Here is a 22796-nt window from a genome sequence, read left to right on the forward strand (position 1 = left end):
AACTGTGCGTGGTGATGATGTTAACTAGACTTACTGTGGTGATCATTTCACAATGTATACAAATATCAAATCATCATGTTATACAACTGAAACTAATGTTATGCCAATTATATCTCAATTTTTAAAGAAATTTACAATCCAAACCCTTAAAAAGTATCTATTTATAAAACTATGCATGAGATAACATTTATGTGCATGCACATATCTTAAAACATATATACATATACTTTCTAAAAGACTGAAAGGATATATAACAAAACTCTAGTTAGCTGAGATGATAAAAGGATTATGAATACTTTCTATTTTCTTATTTTTGATTATCTTCATTTTATAAATTATTCACAACATATTCTATTTATAATAAAAATCCATTACTTTATTTAAAATAAATAATTTAAAAGTACATCACTTAAGTAGACCACAAATATCCCCAATTTCACCAACTCTTTACTTTTCAAAGAAGTTGTTAAATACTTTCTAATAACCAGAAACATAGTTGGAATGTCTCTTTCCATCTGATAAAAAGATTATTCTCTGCAGTTCAATTAATGGTAACTGCTACCAAAAAAAAAAAAAAAAGGCAGCTTCTGTTACTGGTTGAAAATCATGGTATTACCTCAACTCCAGCTGGAAGATGGAAAAAGAACATTGAGGATTGAAAGACCATCTTTATTTACCTGCTAAGTTTTGGATGAATATTGTAGCTGGAAAAAAATGAAATACAACTAAAAAGGATTTCCAGAACAGATTCTTGGATTGTCCCCGTGGTTGGGCTCATTTTGGTCTGGTAACATTGCTGAGACCTTCTCAGCGGGGCCGAGGGGTCAACACCCCAGCCCCTTCCCCAGTCCTTCTCTTTCTACCTTTCTCTCTCCTACTTTCTTTCCCTTTTTCGCTTTTCTCTCTGCCTATTAAGTTTGCCAAATTCAAGTTAAAGAACTGCTAGATCTCTAGATCTGATGTTAAAAATAGTGTTATTAAGCATGCAATCCCTCAAACATAAATAGCACATAAAAATAGCACATAAATCGACCTGAATGAACTCCAGCCATCTAACTGATCAATGACGTGGACAATGAAATAGGTATGCAATTATACCAGGTCTGAATTTCATCTGGATCATTTTCTCCAGCTAGATCTTAAAGATAAATCTTTAAATAAGATGTACAGTGACCATCCATGCTGGTTTGCACAAGACTGAGGGATTTTCCAGGACACAGGCCTTTTAGTGCTAAAATCGGTTAGTCCCAGGCAAACTAGGATGAGTTAGTCACCTACTGCCATAGGATATCTAACTTTAATAAAACCTCAGACTCTGGAAGATGCCCAGATTAGAGATCACACATGTACACAAGTACATGCACGCACACGTGCACTCACACACTCAAGTCAGAGTCACTAGGTAGGTACTCACACACACATACACACACAGAGAATCACGCAAACATGCTTACATATAGGCCTGGTCACAGCTGGTTCCTTTCTTTCCCTCATTTTCTTCTCCAGCCAATTCTCACAATTCACCTTGTCATTCTGGATGATGTTTCTCCCCCTAATTACTCATGTTCTCACATCTTTCACCTGGTTGGACATAGGATATCCCTCTCTGCAATCTGAGAACATCTTGTCAATTTCATGTTTTTATAAAATATAATCACCAGCTCATTAAAAGGATTTCCTTTCCCCAGATCATGATGGCCTTTTCTTTTTTTTTTCCAATATAATGAACATGTCTACAAACAACCTCTGACCCAGGTGGACCCTGAGAGTTGTATGTAGTGTGGTCCTGAAAATCATGAGCAGCTGCTTCCCTGTTCACTTGAAAACGGAATATGGAGCAGGGCTCCCAGGACCCCAGACCCTGGTTGAGGCATTCTCATGTGAAGAGAGAGTCAGTCCTCTGGCTCTGTGTGACTGTAACCGAGCCCGCTATAAGCACTTCCCTATGGGGGCTGGCTGTGATTAGTGTTTAATCGTAGACAGTGTTTGTCTACATGAAAGGAAACCTCTTAAAGCACCAGGCCACAATAAAGTACTTGCTCCAGTTGTGTATATTGACTATGCGCAACGTTCATAAAGATGTCAGTTACTGCCCACAGCTGCTAGCAAATTGGAGGGGAAAAACTCCCCAAATCACAATTAGAAGTGCCGAAATATTCCACAAGTAGTGGTAGTGAGTTAAATAATATGATTCCACAAGGAATATTAAAGGTTCTAAAATCTTTTCTTTTTTTTTTCCCCCCCAAAGTCCCTCCAGCCAAATGTAAAATGTCTCAAAACTACAAAGCGAACACAATGTTGCCACTCTGGTCTTACATGCAAAAGAAATGTTTCAGAATGCTTTTTCACAGTGAGATTAGGAAATGTGAAAAGCTTCCCTGGCTCTACTGTATATGTATTTTTTATTTTTGACTTACTGCAATTCTTTGTATTTTGGAAATTCTGAGAAAAATCAGCAGAACAAAAACAGTCTAAGCCATGGATTTGGTCTATTTTATGCCTTTTAAAATGTTTTTTCAAGAAAATACTCCAATTATAAATGTCCTTTTTAAAAAAGCAATGGGTGGGCAAGGAGACACGATCTAAATGTATTCACCTGTTAGATCCACAACAGGTGGAGACTGCCTGGCAGAGTAACACTAGGCAAACAGCCTGACATTTGGGACCTCCATTTCCTCACTTTGCGACATGAGGTGGCTGTACAAGATGATTCCAAAGCCCATTCATTCCAACACTACATTTCTATCATTACAGGAGGTGTTTGGGATAATCTAATATTCTAGTCAGCTGAAAGTTCAATTAAATTTTTAAAAACACTTTTAATTCAGCTTTAAAACTTTAGGCAGTTTTCTGCCTTAATAAACATATAAACACATCATTCCTTAATGACTGAGTTTCCTGCAGAAGATCAGCATTAATGTCCACTGAGAAAAGAAGTGAGAAGGAAATGGTGTCTTCTAGTTGAAAGAGCTTTGAAAACCAGAAAACCTGAGGAAAACCTGAGGATCACAGCATATGCTCACACTCACGCGCGCGCGCGCACACACACACACTCAAATGAGCTCATTAACACATATAAAAACACTGCAAATTTTAAAGTTCAAAGGCAAGCATTATTTTCAAATTAGAGGAAATCTCTGATTGGCCAAGGACCTACCTAAAAGTTATTTACTCCAGAGTGAAAAGTTGGTTTCTCCAGAATGAAAATGGTGATGGGAATGTGGGGGCCTAAATCTTGACTCCCCATTATTTTCGAGTTTATTTGTCTCTTTGTTCTCTAAGCACAGTTCAGAATAATACAACCAACCCTGGTTAACTGAAGGATCCGATCTTAATAATTGAAGTATTACCATAATAAAAAGGCCAATCAGCTAATAAGCGGTATTAGATGTAGTAGAGCAATAATTTTTTGTTTATATAGCATTCATATAATATTTTCCCTTACCATCATAGGGGATTTTCTTTTTTTAACCTAATATATAACTCCTGTAGGGAAACTTGACACTAACAGAAAAAAGCAAAACCAAAAACAACCACCATCCAAACAAATGAACTATACTCTGATGTGCTAGTACACTTTAATCAAGTTGAACTAGTCCTCAGGGTTTAGTTTAAAATGAGAGTCAGCATGAACAGAAAATATAATCATGGATGAGACTTTAACTGAAAGACGTTCCACTGGGAGGGATTCTCTCAAATTTTGCTTTAACATCATCTCCCTCTTCAGTGTTACCATGGCTGAATGTATTAACACTTTCCTAATTGTGAATTTTACTTTGGACCAGAATTGTAAATCATACCAGTTAGCATGGCCTTTCAGAACTATTTGACTTTTGAGTTGCTTACTTATCTTTAAAATGGGGAGAACATCTATTCTGTGGATTATTGAGAGGATTAAAGGTAAAAGGGCACAGGCATTATACCAATGTAAATGTCATTCTCTTCCCCCACCTCTTCTACTTCTTTCTCTTTTCCCACTCTACTTCCTTTCTCAATATCTTTGTCAGGAAAACATACACACAAACTTCTCCAGCAATTTTCCATCCTACTAACTAATGGTTTTCAACCTAGAGGGCAGGACATCCTTAGATCCTCACTGTAGGAGACATTCTAACATAAAAGCACAATCCCATTCTGAAGTGTCACAAAGTCAGACTGTAACCATTTGCCAGCAAGCATAGCTTAAGCCATATCAATACACAAACGATTAGTAAAATGCCCCTTGCCAAGTACTCGGTTTCCGGCCAGAACTACTAATTCTACGCTACTATGTTCTATTTCCTCTCATTCTATTTTTTAATAAATGGGTTGTATTACGAAGTCGAGCAACTGGAGACAAAGGAAACTGTTAATAGTAAGCACATCTTTGCTGTTAAATGCTCATTGTTAATTATAATAGGGATGAAGTAAGCCATTTCCTCCATTTTTAAAGACCTTATATAGTGTATAATCTCTATTTTAAAAAATTTTAAATTAATTTTTGATTCAATTATGTGATCCTTCTATAATCACTTTAACCTCTAAAGTGTTTTCATTACAATGTATTTTTAACCAAGATTATGGCTTTGCTATTGCCACCATTAATTTTTAGCAGCAAAAGTAATAATAGCTATTACTTATTGAACACTTATTGTGTGCCAAGCAATGACAGGCTCTCCATAAACAACTAATTCATTTTTTTGCAACTTTCAATATTATCCAAATTTACTGAGAGAAACTTGTCTTAATTCCTAAAGCTTATCAACGTCAGAGCTAAGATTCCAGCCCAGATATTTTTATTGCAAAGTACATGCTCTTAACCACTCTGCTATTCTGCATGTATACGGGTAGCTACCACACATCCAAAAATATCTCTAAATTCATCAGCTCATCAGAGTTTCAGTGCCATAGCACTTGGTGGAGGTCTGGAGTCCACAGTTTCCAGGAAGCATTTGAATACATTGCTTGGCAAGAGGAACCAAGGCTGATACCTTGATTAAATCCTGGGAGTTCTTGGGCTTATCTTGAAAAGACCCCTGAAAGGGAAGAACAGTCTTGCAACAGGTGACTTAGAAGCTTGGCATCACATAATTTGAATATTTTTAGAACATTTAGATAGGCTTATTATATACCCCAATCAGGTCAACAGACACTTATTAGTTATTGCCAGCTGAGGAAACCAAAGCTTAAAGAGATCAAGCACATCCTTGCTTTAGGGACAGACTAGGCCTCTTGACCCTCAGATCACAATAGTTCTCCGAAGGCCTGAAGAAAGAGTGAGTGTATGGCCATACCACCCTGAACACACCCAATCTCGTCTGATCTCAGAAGCTAAGCAGGGTCAGGCCTGGTTAGTACCTGGATGGAGGAAAGGGTGAGATATAGAGAGAGGAAGAGAAAGGTAAAGAATTTAGAGATAGTGATAAGTATAAGGTTAAGAGGATATGTGTGCCTTATGTGAAAGAATAAAAAATCCTGAAATAAAACTAAAGAATAGCAGAAGCTAGTGAACAACAGAAAGACAGAAATGAGGAATACAATAAATACCACCTTAAGAATGAAGAAAAGTTAAGAGTTTTTGATGTTTGGCTGTGGTAGGCAAATTCCTAAAATGATCCCTGAGACTTCTTATCCTAATACCTAGGACTGTCAATAGGATGAGAAAAAATGCCATGATTATGTTATATTACATGGTAAAGGGGATTCTGTGGATGTAATTAAGGTTACTAATCAGTTGACTTACAGTTAATCAAGCGTGGGCGGTGGGGGATTATCCCTGTGGGCCTAATCGAATCCCAGGAGCCCTTTAAAAGTAAACTTTTCTCTGGCTAGTGGCAGAAAAGGACATCAAAGAGTTTCCAGGCATCGTGTACTATTGCTGGCTCTGAAGATGGAGAGATCACCTGTTGAGGAATGTAGATGGCTTCTAGAATTGAGGGTAATCCTGGCTGAAAATGAGAACCTCAGTCCTACAACCACAAGGAACTGAATTCTTACAAAAACCTGAATAAGCTTCAAGGTAGATTCTTCTCAAGAGCTTTCAGATAAGAGGGCAGTTTGGCCAATATCTTGATTTTGGCCTTGCGAGACCCTTAGCAGACCACCCGGCCAAGCCGCCCACACTTCTGAATGAACAAATGAATGTTGTTTTAAGTCCTTAAGTTTGTGATAATTTGGCATGTAGCAATAAAAAATTAATACACTGAGGGACCTGGATTCAAATCTTAGCTCTGTCCTGCCATCGATTTGTGATCTTGGGTGTTTCTTAGTTTTTTATTTCCCCATCTGTAAACGGAGATAATAACTCACGGCCCAGAAAGTCAATGGGAGGATTGAATTAGTTATGCTGGTCCTGGCACCAAGAAGCTACCTGTTACTTCTAGGGAAGACTCAGAATAGCTGGATTCTCCCCAACTGGCCACCAGGTGGTGCCACCAAACAAAAACCGCTGGGTTTTCATTTTGAATCCCTGGCTGGAGTAAAGAAAAGGAAATAGCAGAGGGGCAACAGAAGTGAAGAGTCATCGTCTAGATGGCTATTTAGACATGCCACTGTTTACAACACAGGTGTTCAGAATCAAGGGCATTCCAAAGATAAATCATGGAGGGACACTATAGAATATCTGTAGGCATTTAAAAATGTTTTATGTAATGATTGACTTCAAATCCATGTCATTCCAAATGTATTTAAGGTAGTTTACAAAATATAATCAGACAGCAAGATAAAAATAAGTGAGAGAACTGGGTTAGACAAAAGAAAATGAACCAGGGATATACAAACTGTGGCATTAAGATCTTTCAGCTATGCTGAGCAAAACCTTTCCAGACATCAAGAAAATAAGGACACAGGGCCAGTTACTTCATTCACAGAGAAAAGTTGCTCAGAAAAAGCCTAGACCTAGGAGAGAATTCTCATGCAAGTCCTCACAAAATGGACACCATGTCATATTGTGAAAGGGGAGTTGAAAATACATTGCACTTATATTTGTTTATCAATGTGTTTCTGTCTTTTGTATTTTTTTTACCTTTTGTTCTTTCTTTTGCATATTTTTAATTTGATTTTAGTATTTTTCTTCATGATGTGTATGGGTTTGTTACACAATAAGAATAGCTTTTTGTCATATTGTCTATCATATTTGCAACAATTATACCACAAGGTTAATATCATGAATGTATTTACTTTTCGTTTCACTTTTGTTTCAATTTTACTTAATTTGTGTTTATATTTTGACATAAGTGAGCTTAAAATTTTTATGTCTAATATACAGGTATATATTTCTTTATATATATGTGTGAGGAATGTATATATCTAATATGTACACATGTGCCATAAAATCTCCTATTACTTTTTAGCTAGAATGTATTTATCTATCTAGAGACCAGTTAAATAATCACCTTTATTTTCCCACAGTTTGTAATGGTGCCTAAACACTACTGAATTTTAAAATGCATTTGAGGTTCATAGGAATTGGAATGGATAGTGTTCTTTAAGCAAATACAAGGAAACTTTTTCTAAGATTGAAAGTTTAAAATGGATACCTATTATCTGGAATGAATTCACTATCAGTCCTGAGAACAAGCAAACAGACTCACTTATTTCCTTTCCCTAAAGTCCTTCCATTTTCTCAATCCAATTATAACACAGCTCTATCAAAGTATATAAAATCTACCAAGGCTTGATCTAACTCAACCCTACCCCAGAACGACAAAATCAATGTTGAATTTGGAATTGCAGGCCTTGGTTGGCTACCCCCACCCTCTTTTCTCCATTTGAACACCTGCCTATGTTGACACAAAGCTCAGCAGAGGCACTACCCTGTTCTCTTATAACCATTTGCAGAGCAGTAATTTTCATATACACATTTCTCACTTAGTTAAGAATGCTAGTTTAAAAACAAAAATGTAAATATTTTCATCACCAAAGACTTTTACTGCCCAAAGAGAAAATTAGGTGCTTCCATTACAGAAGTTATCTGTAAAAGAGTTCTCACCTCTGTGAGAGTTTAACTGGAAAAGTTTAACCAAGGGATGAGAACGCATGTGAATTTAATAAAGGGGGTAAAGATGTTAGAGAGACAATGAGCAGGCCTGGAATCAATTAGATCAAATTATACCCTGTGTTACATGTGCAGAACTCCTGTTACAGTCCAATGCAACAGCAGAAAAGAATATACTACACTGAACTTAGACCCTATTTCAGAATACATAGTGCTTTATAAACAAAGTCTCCTTAATCAAGTTGTTTCATTTAGAGAGTGGGTCAGAAACTGCCAGCTGAAAAAGCTTCTCCCTAGGGGATGTACATTTGCCCTAACAGGGGGCCCATCTCCATGACAACTAGTTACCAGGCCAACAGTTATCCCTACAAATCAGACCTTCCTCCCAAATATTCTTTCCCACTTCCTCTTCCACCATTGATTTCTTCCTCCTGTCATTGTATCCATCCAGCAAGTGTTTCCCACTCCATGACCAGCCAGATAGCCTAAATCTTGGCCCCTGTAGGTCTCCATGCCCCACTGACTCTTGCTCCTGCAACTTAACCCTCAGGACCCCCAGTTCATGTCCCTAGAGGAGCTGGGAATCCTGAGCACTTAGGAGGGAATGTCCTGAATTTCTAGGGACAGGCACAAGTCAGGTGGGAATGGGGTTAGATCTGTTCACTCAGGAATCATTGCTACAATAACTGAGGATGGTGGCCTGGCAAGGTGTCAAGAGCCTGCGATATGATGACAGGTAGGTGCCTTCTCAAGGAGATAGCATGTTTACATACTGACCTTTGACCCTATTTAGCATGAATCTCATAAGTTTCTAAATGTGACTCTTTAGTCCCCAAGTGTGAGCTGCCCTGAAGTAACAGTGCACTTTTGAGGCTCCTGACATGGCATTTTCCAATCACGAAAAGAGATATATGACAGCGGGGAGCTACATTTCAGACCCAGAGTTTCTAAGTACAACTGTGGCTGGTTTGCAATTCCAGTCCAAGGAGACTCCATACATTGCTGTCCCCACGGGAACACATTGAAAAGACATTTCATCTCAAAGCCCCTATCCCCAAGAATCAGTGCTGGCCTAGGTAGCAGAGAGGCAAGGTGAGAAGTGCATCTCTCATATACTTTGAGATTTCCCTTCTCTCAAGAACAAATGTATTTTAACATTTTATAAATACTTTTACTAAAATATGAGTGCAACTCTAAAATATGAGTGCAACTATTAAGTTTGAATCCTTCAGAAAAATAATCTTTCTAACAAATCCTCTGGTTAATTTTCACACTTCATAAGCTTCCAGTTTGTAGCATTCAAGGAAGAAAGATCTAAGATGAGTATAAATACTATGAGCTACTCAAGGACAGGGACTTTCGATTTCTTTTTCTTCTTTAGCCACTGAATCTAGTTCCAGCGGCTGGAACCAAGTCAGTGCCTCAAGGAGAGTTTGGTGCATGCAGAGCATTCACCCTGAGGGAAGCAACATGGCCCCTGGGCTCTGCTCCTCCACCAGCTGCCTCTGCAGCCTTGGCACAGCCACTTGAGCCCAGCTTACCAGGCCTCAGCGTGCTCGTCTGCAAATTTAGAATTTTTTTTTTTTTAATGCCTACAGCACCTGGTCTTCCTAGGTGGTCTCCCATCCAAGTACTAATCAGGCCCGACCCTGCTTAGCTTCCGAGATCAGACATCGGGCTTGTTCAGGGTGGCATGGCCATAGACCATGGACCATGGCTCCACTGGGGCATGAACCCAGGACCTTCTGCATGTAAAGCAGACGTGCTAACTGCTACACTATGGAACCACGTCCAAATTTAGGATATTGAACTGGATTTTCTCAAATCCTCCTTGCAGCTTTAAGAATTCCATGATGCTATGTAGCTGCTTTTTTTAAACGTGGATAACACAAATTGCGTAGCACTATTTTGCTATTTATGTATAAAATGAATTACCTGGCACGGAGAAAATGTTTAATTCTTATTCTTTGGTGAGCCAAATAAATGTATATATTTTTCTATCAATACGCACAATTAGCAAAGGAAGTTAGATCAAATTTTGAGAATTTGTAGATGGATATGTAAATGTGTGTGTATGTATGTATGTATGTGTATGTATGTGTGTGTGTGTGTGTGTGTGTGTGTGTGTGTAAATGACATTAAAACTTTCGGTTAAACTTTCCAATTTTGCATATAGTAAGTAGTCGACACATATTTGCTCAATAAACAAATACATAAATAAGTGATCTCACAGTGTAAGAGATTTTGGAGAAGTAACACGATAGATTTTTCACGATCAGATTCAGTTTTCCTACCTTTGATAATGTTTTATACCCTGGAAGACTTACTGAGTATAGTATAAATTCAAACACAATTGCACACTGTTCAATCACTGGGCTGTAAACCCTGAAAAACAACAAATAGCATCTGCAGTAATAACCATGTCAGTCTATTTTACAGAGTCTGAAGATTTCCAATGAATGGTGGTGGGTGGAATGTGGTTAATGGTTGGGAGTATCTCCTGGATTAAATGTTTTCTGGCATTTCTCAGAGGAGGGAAGCAGTTAGTCTGCATTTAATTTTTAAACCGCTTTTCATCCCTTTCCGCCTCTACATAGCCACACACAGGGAAAAAAAAAAATCCTGTTGCTCATGCTACGCATTCTTTTTCCAATTCTTCTGGGCTGTTCTTCCATTTCTGTTTAGAACAGCTAATCTTTCACAAAACTGGATTGAGTGCAAGAGGCACATCTTGCACATCCCTAATTACACAAACATAAATAAGGTTTGGACACTCTTAACCCCTTAAACAACAGCTCTTTTCTGGCCATGGGCCAAAGGAAGTTTCCGGAAACATATGATATCTATTTCCCACTCATTCCGAGTTTATTACAGGTTGCAAAAAACTATCAGAGTTCCACTTAAATATACTTAAGCCAATAGTTTTTAAAAGATGTTTAATTCATCACTTTTAAATCTTCATCAATGTAGACATTAAAAAGGATATATTTATGTTCTATACGCCCATTAGAAGAAGCAGGGCCCTTGCCAAAGCCCTGTATTGGAAATAGTTAGCTCTAAATTTCCCTTATGATCACAAGTGCTCAGGAGTCTCAAGGCTCAGAAGTGCTAGCGGGAAGTGGACGCTTCTAATCACATTTTCCTGCTTGCTCTTTCAAGGTAAATAAAATCTGACAAGTTTGGTACCTGTTAGAAAGTAAAAGGGAAGGGTTTTCAGAGACCATCCAAATCTTCCTTAGACCTCCCACATCCCAAGAATAAATGCAATGTTTAAAATGGAGAAGTTAACTGCAGCACAGAAAGACCAGGCAATTGGTCTTAATAAGTTTGCAATGTTTCCCCGCTCCCCAGAGGCACTGAACAGTTTCTGGTCACTGAAATGTGCATGGTTAATAGGTCTGTTTCAGAAATGCCTCTCTATCCATCTTTCAGTAAATGTTCAGATTTTACAGAAGTTTGTCTTCCACCAACCAAAAGCACAAGCTGACTTGATTATAAGTGCAATCATTCCTTTATATGCACACTTATTTTCTTCTATTTTAACACTGAAAGACTTTAGATTAGTAACCAAAAAGAACTAGGATCATTCACTGGCATGCGAACATAGCAGGGCTGCATTCCATGGTTGTCTTCAAGATATACTTGAAGTGTGATGAAGAAAGCGGTCCGCTCTTAGGGTGGTTTGAGTGGTCCTCTCCCTTTTGTGATTGCCTCTCCCCAGCTTCCTACGTAGCAAGGGTTCTCAATCTTAGCATGCATCAGAATCATCTGGAGGATCATTTAAAACACAAATTGCTGGGCCCCACCCCTAGAGTTTCTGATTTAGTCTCTAGGGTCCAAAATATATATGTCTAACATATTCCCGGGAGATGCTGATCTTCTGATTTGGGGAACACACATTGAGAACCGCTGCTATATGTATATCAAAAGGGTGAAGATGGAACAGGAGATAATAAGGTTTCCTGTGGGACATTATTCTCTCCCTCAACTAGAATCATAAAGAGAGCATTACATAAGGTACATAAGGGGATGGCTGCTGTTTTCTCTTTGTAAGAGTAAATGGAGAATTAACAAACTGAAGCAAGAGATGTTGAGATCAGATGCTTAGACAGTTGTTAAATATTGAAATGGGATGGCAGAAAGACAGTGAAATCCTCTTGTCAAGAAGTTAAGACTAGGAGCAACTTTTAATTCAATAGTATGATTTAAATTGGAGAGGCGGAATGTTAACCAATCCACTCCCATCCTATGATAGGTGAAGTTTTCCCTTTCCTACCTGCCTAAGCACACTAAATTGATCAGCCTCTTGATAAATCATGACGCTTTAATTCTAAGCTACAATTTTCTTATTAAAATTATTGAGTGATCCAATCAGTTTAATAAGATGGACTATTATGTGGAAAATATTAATTTCATTAGGATGTAAAATATTAAGTTGTCCAATCCAAAGAAAAAGATAACTAAGGCAAGGCCATACCAAAAGTTCTCTGTAGACTACTTTGATAGACTCCATTTATTTAAATGACTTGCTCTTTTACCTGTCAAGACCAGTAGAAATGTGTGTTCCTTAGAATCAGAGAAAAATATCAACAGCCAATGGAATGCATGCGTACAACCACAAATGCTATACATCTACAAGTCAAAAATCTGGGTAGAAGAAGGAAAGAATTTACAATTTACACATGAGAAAAGCTACATAAATTTTCAGAATGAGAATGTAAAGGATTATAAAGATGTTTGCACACAGGGAAATCATCTGGTTAGCAATTCCAGAAATGGGACACGGGGAAGGTAATTTATAGGTTGCCCATCCATGCTAAGGAATAGAAATTAATTTCATCAAACTGGGGAGATAACAACGTATTTGTTCTCTTGTTTGAAGATCTTTCTCCCCATGTGAGGGGGAGAGGGGACAGTCCTCGGGGTGCTGAAAATCAATCCAGAGAGCAGCACTTGCCTCCTATTCTCTGGGCCTCTTGAGGGGCTGCCACCAAGTGGTTAACTTGGTGTGTTAAGCAGGCTTTGTAGAAAATGTGTTTGATGTTAATCTTCTAAGCATCCAACCACATTGCTGACCCCACAGATCAGAATGCAGCGACCCTATGTGTGGAAGCCTACATTCTTTGCAAGCAGACACTTCACACTTCAACAGTAATGAGACTAAATGTGACTGTAGTCATGTGTCATTCCAACTGGAGATAAACAGACTCAAATGTGCCTTCCGTGATGACCTTGCTTAGTGTGGGAAGCCTCATTGGGACATTTTTCACATCGCGGAGTACTTAAGATTTCAATGGCCTTGTGACTTCTCTGCTAGAATATTTTATGATCTCTACTGACCCTCAAAATGCTCTCTGTGGGGTTTTATTTTGCCTTACATGGTCCTGCAAGTGCTCTTCTAAAACTGAAAAGCTCCTGAACCAAACAAATATTGACACTGTTTGTTTTCTCCAGCCATAATGAAATATGTGCTCATTGATTCACATTCATCCCTGTCACTTGAAACTTCTACAAAACTCTAATGGGAATAGATCTGGTTTCCTTCCAGAGTATCTGATTTACCTATACAATTACAATTCCATCTATCCTAAACCATCAAAATAAGACAGCAGGGCAGACTTGGTTCTTTAAATGAACATGTCAGAGAACCATGAAGATAGTAGCATCTCAGTGTCTCGAATTAAAAAAACACAAATTTCATTCTACTTTCTAAGATTACTGTGACCAAGATAATAATCTTGTATGTGTTGAATAGCTAAAACAGATCATTTCACATACCTGTGTGTCAGTGAACAGCTTTGTAATCCAAAAAGATAACATTTATAAACTCCACATCGTGTAAGGTACTGACAATGAGCTCGGGGATTATTCTTGCCCCACTGGAGGGATGACAGATGAGATGACCAACAAAGCTCTTTTACATGGGAAAGGCTTAGGCGGGACTCCTGAGCCTCTGCATTGTTCTTTGTCTATAGATCTAACTGACTCTCTAGACCAAGGATAAAAAATTAAAACAGGCAAAGAAAATTTATAGCAGATCAACAACAGTATTATGTAAATAGAATTATATTTTGGACAATAAAAATGCTTTGAAATTAATAATAATTTGCTTTCTTCGAAAGATTTTATTACTCTAGTGTGACCTGGAAGTGAGTTTACAAGCATTAGGTTGGTGCAGATAGGAGACAGAATTTCTGGGTAATGGCTGTTTCTTTTATAAACTAAAAGTCCATCAGAGAAAAAAGTGAAAAATAGTTTTTTAAATGTCCTAGTCCAATCATGAAATCACCTAATTTAAACCAATCCAGTACAGACAGTTGTCCACATATGTTTAATAGTAGTTGTAAGAATGCTTTCTCTCCCTGATATTGTATAAATAACCTACTAATTTTCTTTGTGTTTAGAATAGAAGCTGCTTGAAGGAAAGGAGCACATCTTTATTTGTGTATTTTCTGAACCCAGCATAGTAACTGGCATGCTGAAAACACGGATGTTTTCCGTTGAATGAATGAATAGATTTTCCAATAATATGGAAAAAGGAGACTTCCAGCATTACCCATGTATCCTTGGGTTCTAAAATCTTTATCCTCACTGAAGTCCAGAATGAATGTGAAATTAATAATTTAAATAAAAGACTAGGGTAACTGGTCACAACAGTCACAGAGCTGTCTGAAAAATTCTGCCCTGACATTCACTATGTAGAAGACCAGGATTTCTACTGAATAATAAAGAAAAAGAAAAAAGGAAAAAAAGAAAAAAAAAGGAAAGGAATGTTGAAAAACATTTTACATGGTAAGATGACTAGTGGCAAAAGGAGGTAGGTTTCTTAAAAAATCTGCAATATTTTAAGTGAGAATCATGAAAAAAGTAATCAGAAGTGAGAGTTAAAACCAAAAGAATGTTAATAATAACCCCCCTTTAGTTTTTCACTTATTTAAACCTCTGCTTTAATTTTCTGTTGCAGTGGCTGTTTTAGTTTGGGTTGCCGTAACAAAAATATCCTAGACTGGGTGGCTTATAGGCAACAGAAATTTACTTCTCACAGTTCTGGAGAGAAATCCAAGGCCAAGACACCAGCTGATTTGGTATCTGGTGAGAGCCTGCTTCCTGGTTCACATAAGGTCATCTTTTCACTGTCACCCCACATAATGGAAGGAGGATGCAAGCTCTTTAGCAACTGGTACAAGGGCGTTAATCCCATTCATGAGGGCTCCACCCACGAGACTTCATCTAATCCTAACTATCTCCCAAAGTTCTCACCCCCTAATTACCATCACATTAGGATGTTGGTTTCAACATATGAATTTTGTGAGGAAACAAGTAGTTGATTTATAACAATGGCTTTGCATCTAACTTGTAATAATCCTGAAGAGGAGAAGCCAGTTCTTTAGGTCAGCATTTGGGCTCTCGATTAAACTGTTCACCCACCCCATTCTAGACATTTCCATCTCTGATTGACTCCCTCAGATCTAGCTGGAATAAATTCCTTATTGTTTCCTGCACATTTTTTCTCTCATTTATCATTTTAGATTCATTGTGGAACACCAACTTTCCATGTCAGAAAGTGTACTTAACTTGGGATACAAAAAGGGGTACCATGTATTTTCTCAGTTCAGGACCCTCATTTCAGGAGGAAAAAATGCAATTACATTGATTACAATAGTACTTGGTAGACCGATTACCATATTTCATCCCATCTAAGAGGCCACTGATTGTAAAACACAGCATTCATTCACACAACTGCTAAGAAAGTTAAAAGTACTGCTAACTAAACTATAACACACTGTCAACTGTTGCATACAACCTAACTACAGAAGTTAAAGGTGGGAGGGAAAAAAGTATGCATCTTGCAATTAATGAAATATAGTGGTATTCATAAGTTACCAAGGGCTAGTGGAGAAGGAAGATCATATTTGAGCTGGGAAAACTATGCAAGAAAGGCACCGTGAAAGGGATGCCATATGAACTGAGCCTTGAAGCGTGGTGAATTTTCTGGAGATGGAGGTAATGGCATGGACGAAGGCTCGAGGTAGGAGAGGACAGGGAGTAGAGGCTGATATTAGGTTAGAGCTTAATTTGCATAAATGGAAGAAATGAAAGACAAGCTGAAGGACACCAAATGCCAGTGGGAAGTCCCTGAGGATTTTTATGTAGTGTAGTAACCCACAGAGACCATTAATCTTATAGTGGTATCTAAGATTACATCATAACTGTATTCAAATGCTTCTGTGGGTTCTAGTTAGAACAAATCTAAATTCTTTTCCAAGAAATCCATAGTCCCGAATGATCTGGCTACTGCCTCTCTCTACAGGTTAACCCACCTTTCCTCCTCAACCACTAATCCCACCATACTTGAACCCACTTGAGGTGTTTGTACCTGCTGCTTCCTTTGCATATGATCCTCTTCCTTAGCTCCTCACAAGGCAAATTTCCATCCTTCAGTTCTCTACACACCTCCTCAGATGTAGGGACCTGCCATGGCCAGCGCCATCCAAAGTCTGTTATTTTTTATTCACCCTTTTATATGCCTCTTTCCTAGCACCCATCATAGCTTGAGGTAATTTATTTACATTTTGTTCACTTGTTTTTAGTTTGTCTCCTTCCTTAGAATGAAAGGTTCACCAGTGTAAGGACCGTGTCTCTCTTCCGTTGTATCTCATCACCTACAGGGTCTAGCATAAAGCAAACACGCGATAAGTATCTGTTGAATGAATAAATGAATGCCTAGTCCATTCCTACAGCATATGTTCTCTAAGCCAGAATGTCAGATAGACCCCAGATCTACTCAGTGTCACCATTTGGAAAGAGGGCATTGTTTAAGAATATCTTCCTGGGATGAAGAACCACAACGATGCTTCGTTATCAGATGACAATCCAAAAGAGAAGTCTCGGTGCCCTGAGACTTCTGCCACTGCCACCTCCATCTCCTCTTAGCAACCTGTTCAGAAGAAGTACATGTTACTGATAGCTGCACTTTCTCTGCTGGTCAAGTGATTGCACTGTCCTTCCCCCAACCTGATGAGTGGTCTAACTCAAGCTTATCAAACAGTGTTCTAATTCAGCCATGTCACAAATCCAGGATCACGCTGAACATTGCGCCTATTCCATTAATTCTGACTACCATATGAAGAGCCCTTTGTTTGTGAATATTAACAACCCCTGGAACCCAGAGTTCAAGAAAGATTATCTATCAAGTCTATCCTTAGTCTCTGAACAACGATCCATCATATGAATCGATTAACTGCAGGAAGACAGGGACATATCTGTTTAATTCACCACCATATAGCTAATGCCAAGAACACAGAGGTTCTCGAATAATATTTATTGATTGAATGAAAACTTCCAATAGGACACACTTCTCATTGGGCTTAATCAAAATTTTCTTTTAAATTCAAAGTATCTAAACAATAGAGCTTTTTCTTTAATAACTGATGACAATAAGAGATAAGCTGAATTAGGTAATAAATTAACTGGCTCACATAAGGATCTCAAACTGAATTGCTCTTGAGCATTCCACCAAATGCCTTCTAAATGATCTATTGGCAGCTTCTCTTTATTCAAGAAGCTGATTGCGAATTTACCCTCTGGATCTCTGTCTGGTAAGGGCACTCCATATCTCCCTAACAGAAAGGGCCTTCTACAGATTTTGGGGAAGTACATATGTCTCTCTGACCTAGACCAAGTTAATCTTATTCATCAATTCTACTATAAAACCATATGCATCACATCTTGCTAGATATCAGTCAGTTGCTGCTTCTGCCAACCAGAAGTACATCCTCCACGTCTGCTGTGTCTCCAGAGCCCACTGACTCATGAAAGGCACCTCCGTGCCTAAGTTCTCCATAAATCTTGTGGAGCTACAGAAGGCATCTGTATTCACACTGCATTCTGCAAGCTACTTGAGCTCCCCACCCACACCAGTTTGGCACACATCTCCCAACTGGGAGGGAAAAGTGGAGGGAAAATATTTCCTCTGATACTACTCTATTATCTGGACAGACCTCTTCAGTCTCTTTCATGAGCTAGTTCATGAAACCACTTGAGATCAAGGGGGATGCCAAGCCTGTGGGCGAAGCATGACTTGGCAGCATCCAATTGTCCCGAGCCTCAGGATTTGATGATCACAGAGCTCAGTGTTGACCAGAAGGAAATGATTTCCTGTTCACCTGGGTTTACACTTAAGGACATATTCAGATCCAGCCTGGCAGAGTCTAGCACGAGCGTCAGTCACTGCTGGTGCTTCTCTATCGAATTTCTCAGTGCATCACTACTCAACAGCTGGGTTAAAGTCCAATGGTATCAGGTAATGCCAAACATAAGAGGACTGCTCTTCAAGAAAACAATAAACAAAGCAGTTTGTATATTCTGCAAGAAAGTTTTTCAGAAGATATGGTTTAAATTAATAAATGCTCTATTAAAAAGTTAATGCTAAGCCACCAGAATAAAAGAATACTATTCAGTGTGGGAGGAATCATCGATTTAGAAATATTTTGCTTCATCATCTTTGCCTTCATTATTACATTCTAGAACACAGACACATTTCTTCTTCCAAATTTAGTGGCCAAATGAGAATAATATCAATTCTGAAAACCTACATAAAGCTCCCTCCAACCTGAGGCAAGCTGACACTTTTCCCTGAAACTGAAATAGACATGGTTGGGTTTGACCAGTTCAACTGATTACAGTCAAGGCCAAGGCCAAGGCCAAGGATGCGGCCCTCCTTTGATTTGTTATATTTTATGGCCACAACCTGAAGGCCTAACCAGTTCAGGTAAAGACTCAGTGGCATTAGAAAATGCATATTGAATGCAATTTTTTTAATTAATGAAGTTGTATTAAATCAGTTTGAGAACTTATTTGTAAAACAGTCATTTGTTTAAAAACTTCCATTATGCTGCTAAACATGGAAATAAAATGGAACAATAAAGGAACCACAGAATAGCTAAATAAATATATAAATTTACCCCCAAGCCCTTAGTAAAAGAAAACTTCTTTAGTTAGTACCAAATCCTTAGAACTTAGTAAGAAGAGAACCAAGAGATCCCACCATCCAGATATGGTTAGACCTTGCTTCCAGGTGGGGGCAAGGGAGAAGAGCAGAGGCAGAGAATAAGAAGATTATTTTCACAATATAAATTAGAGATTTTGTGAGACATTTGGGCTATGGAGGCAAAGACCAACATGTGGGGAAATGTGAGATCAAACATAATATTTTATGGGTATTATTATCTACAAAGTTTTCCACTGGAATTATTTGACTCTATGAGATAATTTTTAAGTCTGTATTTAAAAGCTCTCTCTCCTTAAGAGTTCAAAGAATATTTATATTTATTATCTCATTTGTCTCAACTACTTACTGTGAGGTAGGAAAGATAAGGATTATCCTATTTTATAGCCTTTATCTGAGATAAAGTATAGCAGTCAATGTGACAGATTTGGAGGTGGTCATGTGAGGAGGGATGAAATCATATGGTAAGGTGGCAATTTTTAGAAAATACGCGCACACACACACTCCTTTTATTGTAATAACACTCATCTCTTTAGACTAGGATAAGAGACACTGATAAAGATAGTATAAACAACAGGAAAACTCAAAAAGCATCATGCACTAGAACCTCATCAATTCAAGACCTCATTAATTCGAAACATCTGCTTACTTGTTGGCACCTGACCTTTTACCACTTGCATTTATCAATAAGCAATGGGTTCCTTAAGGAAATGGAAATGACTCCTATGTAAGAAAACAAGCTCAACTGTTAATGAGGGTGGAATTTAAAATCAAAGCCCTTTCAAGTTTTAAAGATTCTAAGATTATATGCTTTTAAGCCCTGGAGACATTATGATTTTGTTTTTTTCTTTTTACAAACACTATCACTATACGTCAGGAAAAGTAGCTTTAGACCGGTGCCATTGTCAACTATAAATCATGACTAAAGTAAGCCGAGTGGTCAGAATGGTTGACTAGCTTATGACCAGATACTGTGGGTATTTTAAAGTAATGGTCCTATGCTTATGGGGTGTTGGCACTGAAAGAGACCTTAAAATTCAATTTGGTCTGACCTCCTTAATTACAGGAAAAATCTGAAGCCCAGAGGAGTTAAGCATCTTGCACAATGACATTCAGCTGGAATCAAATAGCCTTTCTTTGGGGGGGAAAAAAATTGTAACTTTAATCTCTTCAGTAATTTCAACAGGCCTTCTCTGAATTAATCCATGTTACTGGCAGTTTTCTGAACTCCCTTTATGCACCATTACTGATTTAGCGTCTGACCCTGATCCCCTGCTTTGATTGGCTGAGACTTGGTGACCATTGAAAATCCACAACGTAAATAATCCTTGAAATGGATAATTGAGAACTGAGTGTAGTAATTTTAACAAATTAGCTTGGCACTCAGGCCTGAAAATGAGGTTATTCTGTTGAATAAGCTGTTCTCTCGTCTCTGCCTCCTTTGGAGTCTCTGCCAGATTTTCACCATCCAAAACCTTGGAATTTGCAGTAGCTGAAGTTTTCATGCTCTATGTTGGAAAGTTCGAGTAAGCTTGTTACTCTTAGGCTACTGACCAATTAAAATCAGTACATGATGTGGTGAGAGAAAGTGAGTGAGTGAGGTCAAGAGGTAGTAATTAAAAATGATGTAATGAGATGATCCAATCTCCATAGGCCTGCCAGAAAGCCCATTGGTGACCAAGTTCCTGGTTTCCTCATATCGCTCTGGCGTCTAGCCGTGGAATCTGTGAAATAAAGCCACCTCTAAGCCTAGTAGGAGTTTCTCTGGTTCCTGAACTGAGGTCAGTTATTATAATATCTGACTCCTAAGGGAATCACTTTATAGATCATCTTCCTTAGGCTGCATGTGGTGTGGGAGCCAAGGACAATTTAGAAATATTTTATAGTTAGCAGGTGTACGATTTGTCTTTGCACTCCCACCCTTAGCCTAGTGTGTGGCACACGGGCAGTGCTCAGTGCATGAGTGTTGAAGGAATATCTGAGTCCTCTCTCTCAAGATGAATGAGACTGGCAGAATGTCACTGTCTTTGGGAGTAGGAAAACACAGACTTTAAGTCCAGGAAAACACAGAACATGTGGAACACAAACACTAAACTGGTGTGGTTTTGCTTGCTTCCAACAATGATATGGCATATATGCTGAGATATCTGTGCACGCTGTACCAGGAGACAACTGGTGGTCATCCAGTACCAGCTTTAAGAGGCTATGTGACTGTGAATGGGGAGTTGACCACATTGGACCTCAGGTCTTCATCAGTAAGGTGAAGAAATTCTAGTATATGTGCTGCCAAAGCGTGCACTAAGGTGAAGAAATTGACCTAGATTATCTCTTCTATAGACTGAATGTTTGTTCTCCCAAAATTCATATGTTGAAATCCTAAACCCTAGTGTGATGGTATTAGGAAGTGGGACTTTGGGAGGTGATTAGGTCATGAGGCTGGAGCCCTCTTGAATAGGATCAGTGCCCTTATAAAAGAAACCCTAGAGAGAGCCCTTATCCCTTCTGTCATACGAGGGCACAGTGAAATGACAGCTTTCTATGAGCCGGGAAACAGACTCTCACTAGACATTACATCTGTCAGTGACTGATCTTGGACTTCCAGCCTCCAGAACTGAGAGAAATAAATTTCTATTGTTTATAAGCCAGCCAGTATGGTATTCTGCTATAACAGCCCAAATAGACCAAGATGACCTCTGTGGTTCCCCTGCTGAGCCCAGAGTCCTCAGCTGTCTGGTCTTGCATCCAGTTCACTTCAGGACTCATGGCAAGGACTGGGCTGACTTGGCCTAAAGGTATAACTTGTGGCCTTAAATACAGAAGAAGGCTAACTGACTCTACAGAGATAAATGTACTCTGTACATTTATGTACATATGTGAAATACAGGATGATTTTGTCATTATTATATCTAAGACTTGGTCTCCTTAGTACTTTGCTAAACCAAAAAAGTCAACTAATTAAGAGATGGAGATTAGACTACTAGAGAGTTTCCAGAGGCATATTTAGCTTAAAGGAAAGAATGATAGAGAAACACAGGTTCCACAATATAATGGAAAGCAGAAGTCATCCTATCCTAGAAGGATGGACCAATTGACATGTCTGATCTTTTCAATTGCTAGTTTCTACATTTCTCAAAGCATCATGATGGAACAAATTATCATAGAGAAGTTAATTTAGTAAAAAGGAAATACACATAAAACAAAAAAGTGGAGACTAAAATAATTTTTTTCACTTTGGGGTTCTCTAAAGCTTACGTCAATCCACTTTTCTGTTGCTGTTATTAATAAAATTGAAGTCTAAGAGATGAACCAAGCAATCTCCTGGCACATGGAACTTACTACTCATGCAGTTTGTACTCCAAGAAAGATTTACAGACCCAGTGAGAAAAATAAATCAAAGGTATGCTTGTGAATAATGTCCAATGAGAACAGTGGTGTGATGACATGTCGCCATTTGAAGTTTGATGGTTTATTACTCTCTCTCAACACCCACTCTTGTTTCTCACCTAAAACACAATTTCACATTGGAATAATTTATAAGCATCAATTTGCCAAGGTTGATTGCTAACCTTAACTTTTCACTCAATGAATTCTTAGGTGCTTATTAGGATTAAAATACATCACCTCTTAGAATATTAGTTCCTTAGCTTTATATGCCAAGAGAAAGTTGAAGCAACTATACACTTCATTGCTTGAGATTTGTAACAGTCCATGTTTTGTACGATAGATGAAAGAGGGGGTGCTGCCTGTACTAGATTTATTTTGGAGACTGAGGACTTAGGGACACATTAAATAGAGCATACATTTAAAAATAAG

General features: G+C 38.4%; 1 protein-coding gene and 1 pseudogene across 2 annotated transcripts in view; both read right to left on the reverse strand.

The window, feature by feature from the left end:
• The window catches only part of BMP6 (bone morphogenetic protein 6), a 137778-nt gene that overhangs the window by 47160 nt on the left and 67822 nt on the right, over positions 1-22796 (reverse strand). The gene's annotated exons all lie outside the window — the stretch shown is intronic.
• Positions 9565-9680, reverse strand: LOC120607757 (uncharacterized; annotated as a pseudogene).

This window comes from Pteropus medius, unplaced genomic scaffold, assembly GCF_902729225.1.
Source record: "Pteropus medius unplaced genomic scaffold, Ma_sr-lr_union100, whole genome shotgun sequence".
Classification (NCBI taxonomy): domain Eukaryota; kingdom Metazoa; phylum Chordata; class Mammalia; order Chiroptera; family Pteropodidae; genus Pteropus; species Pteropus medius.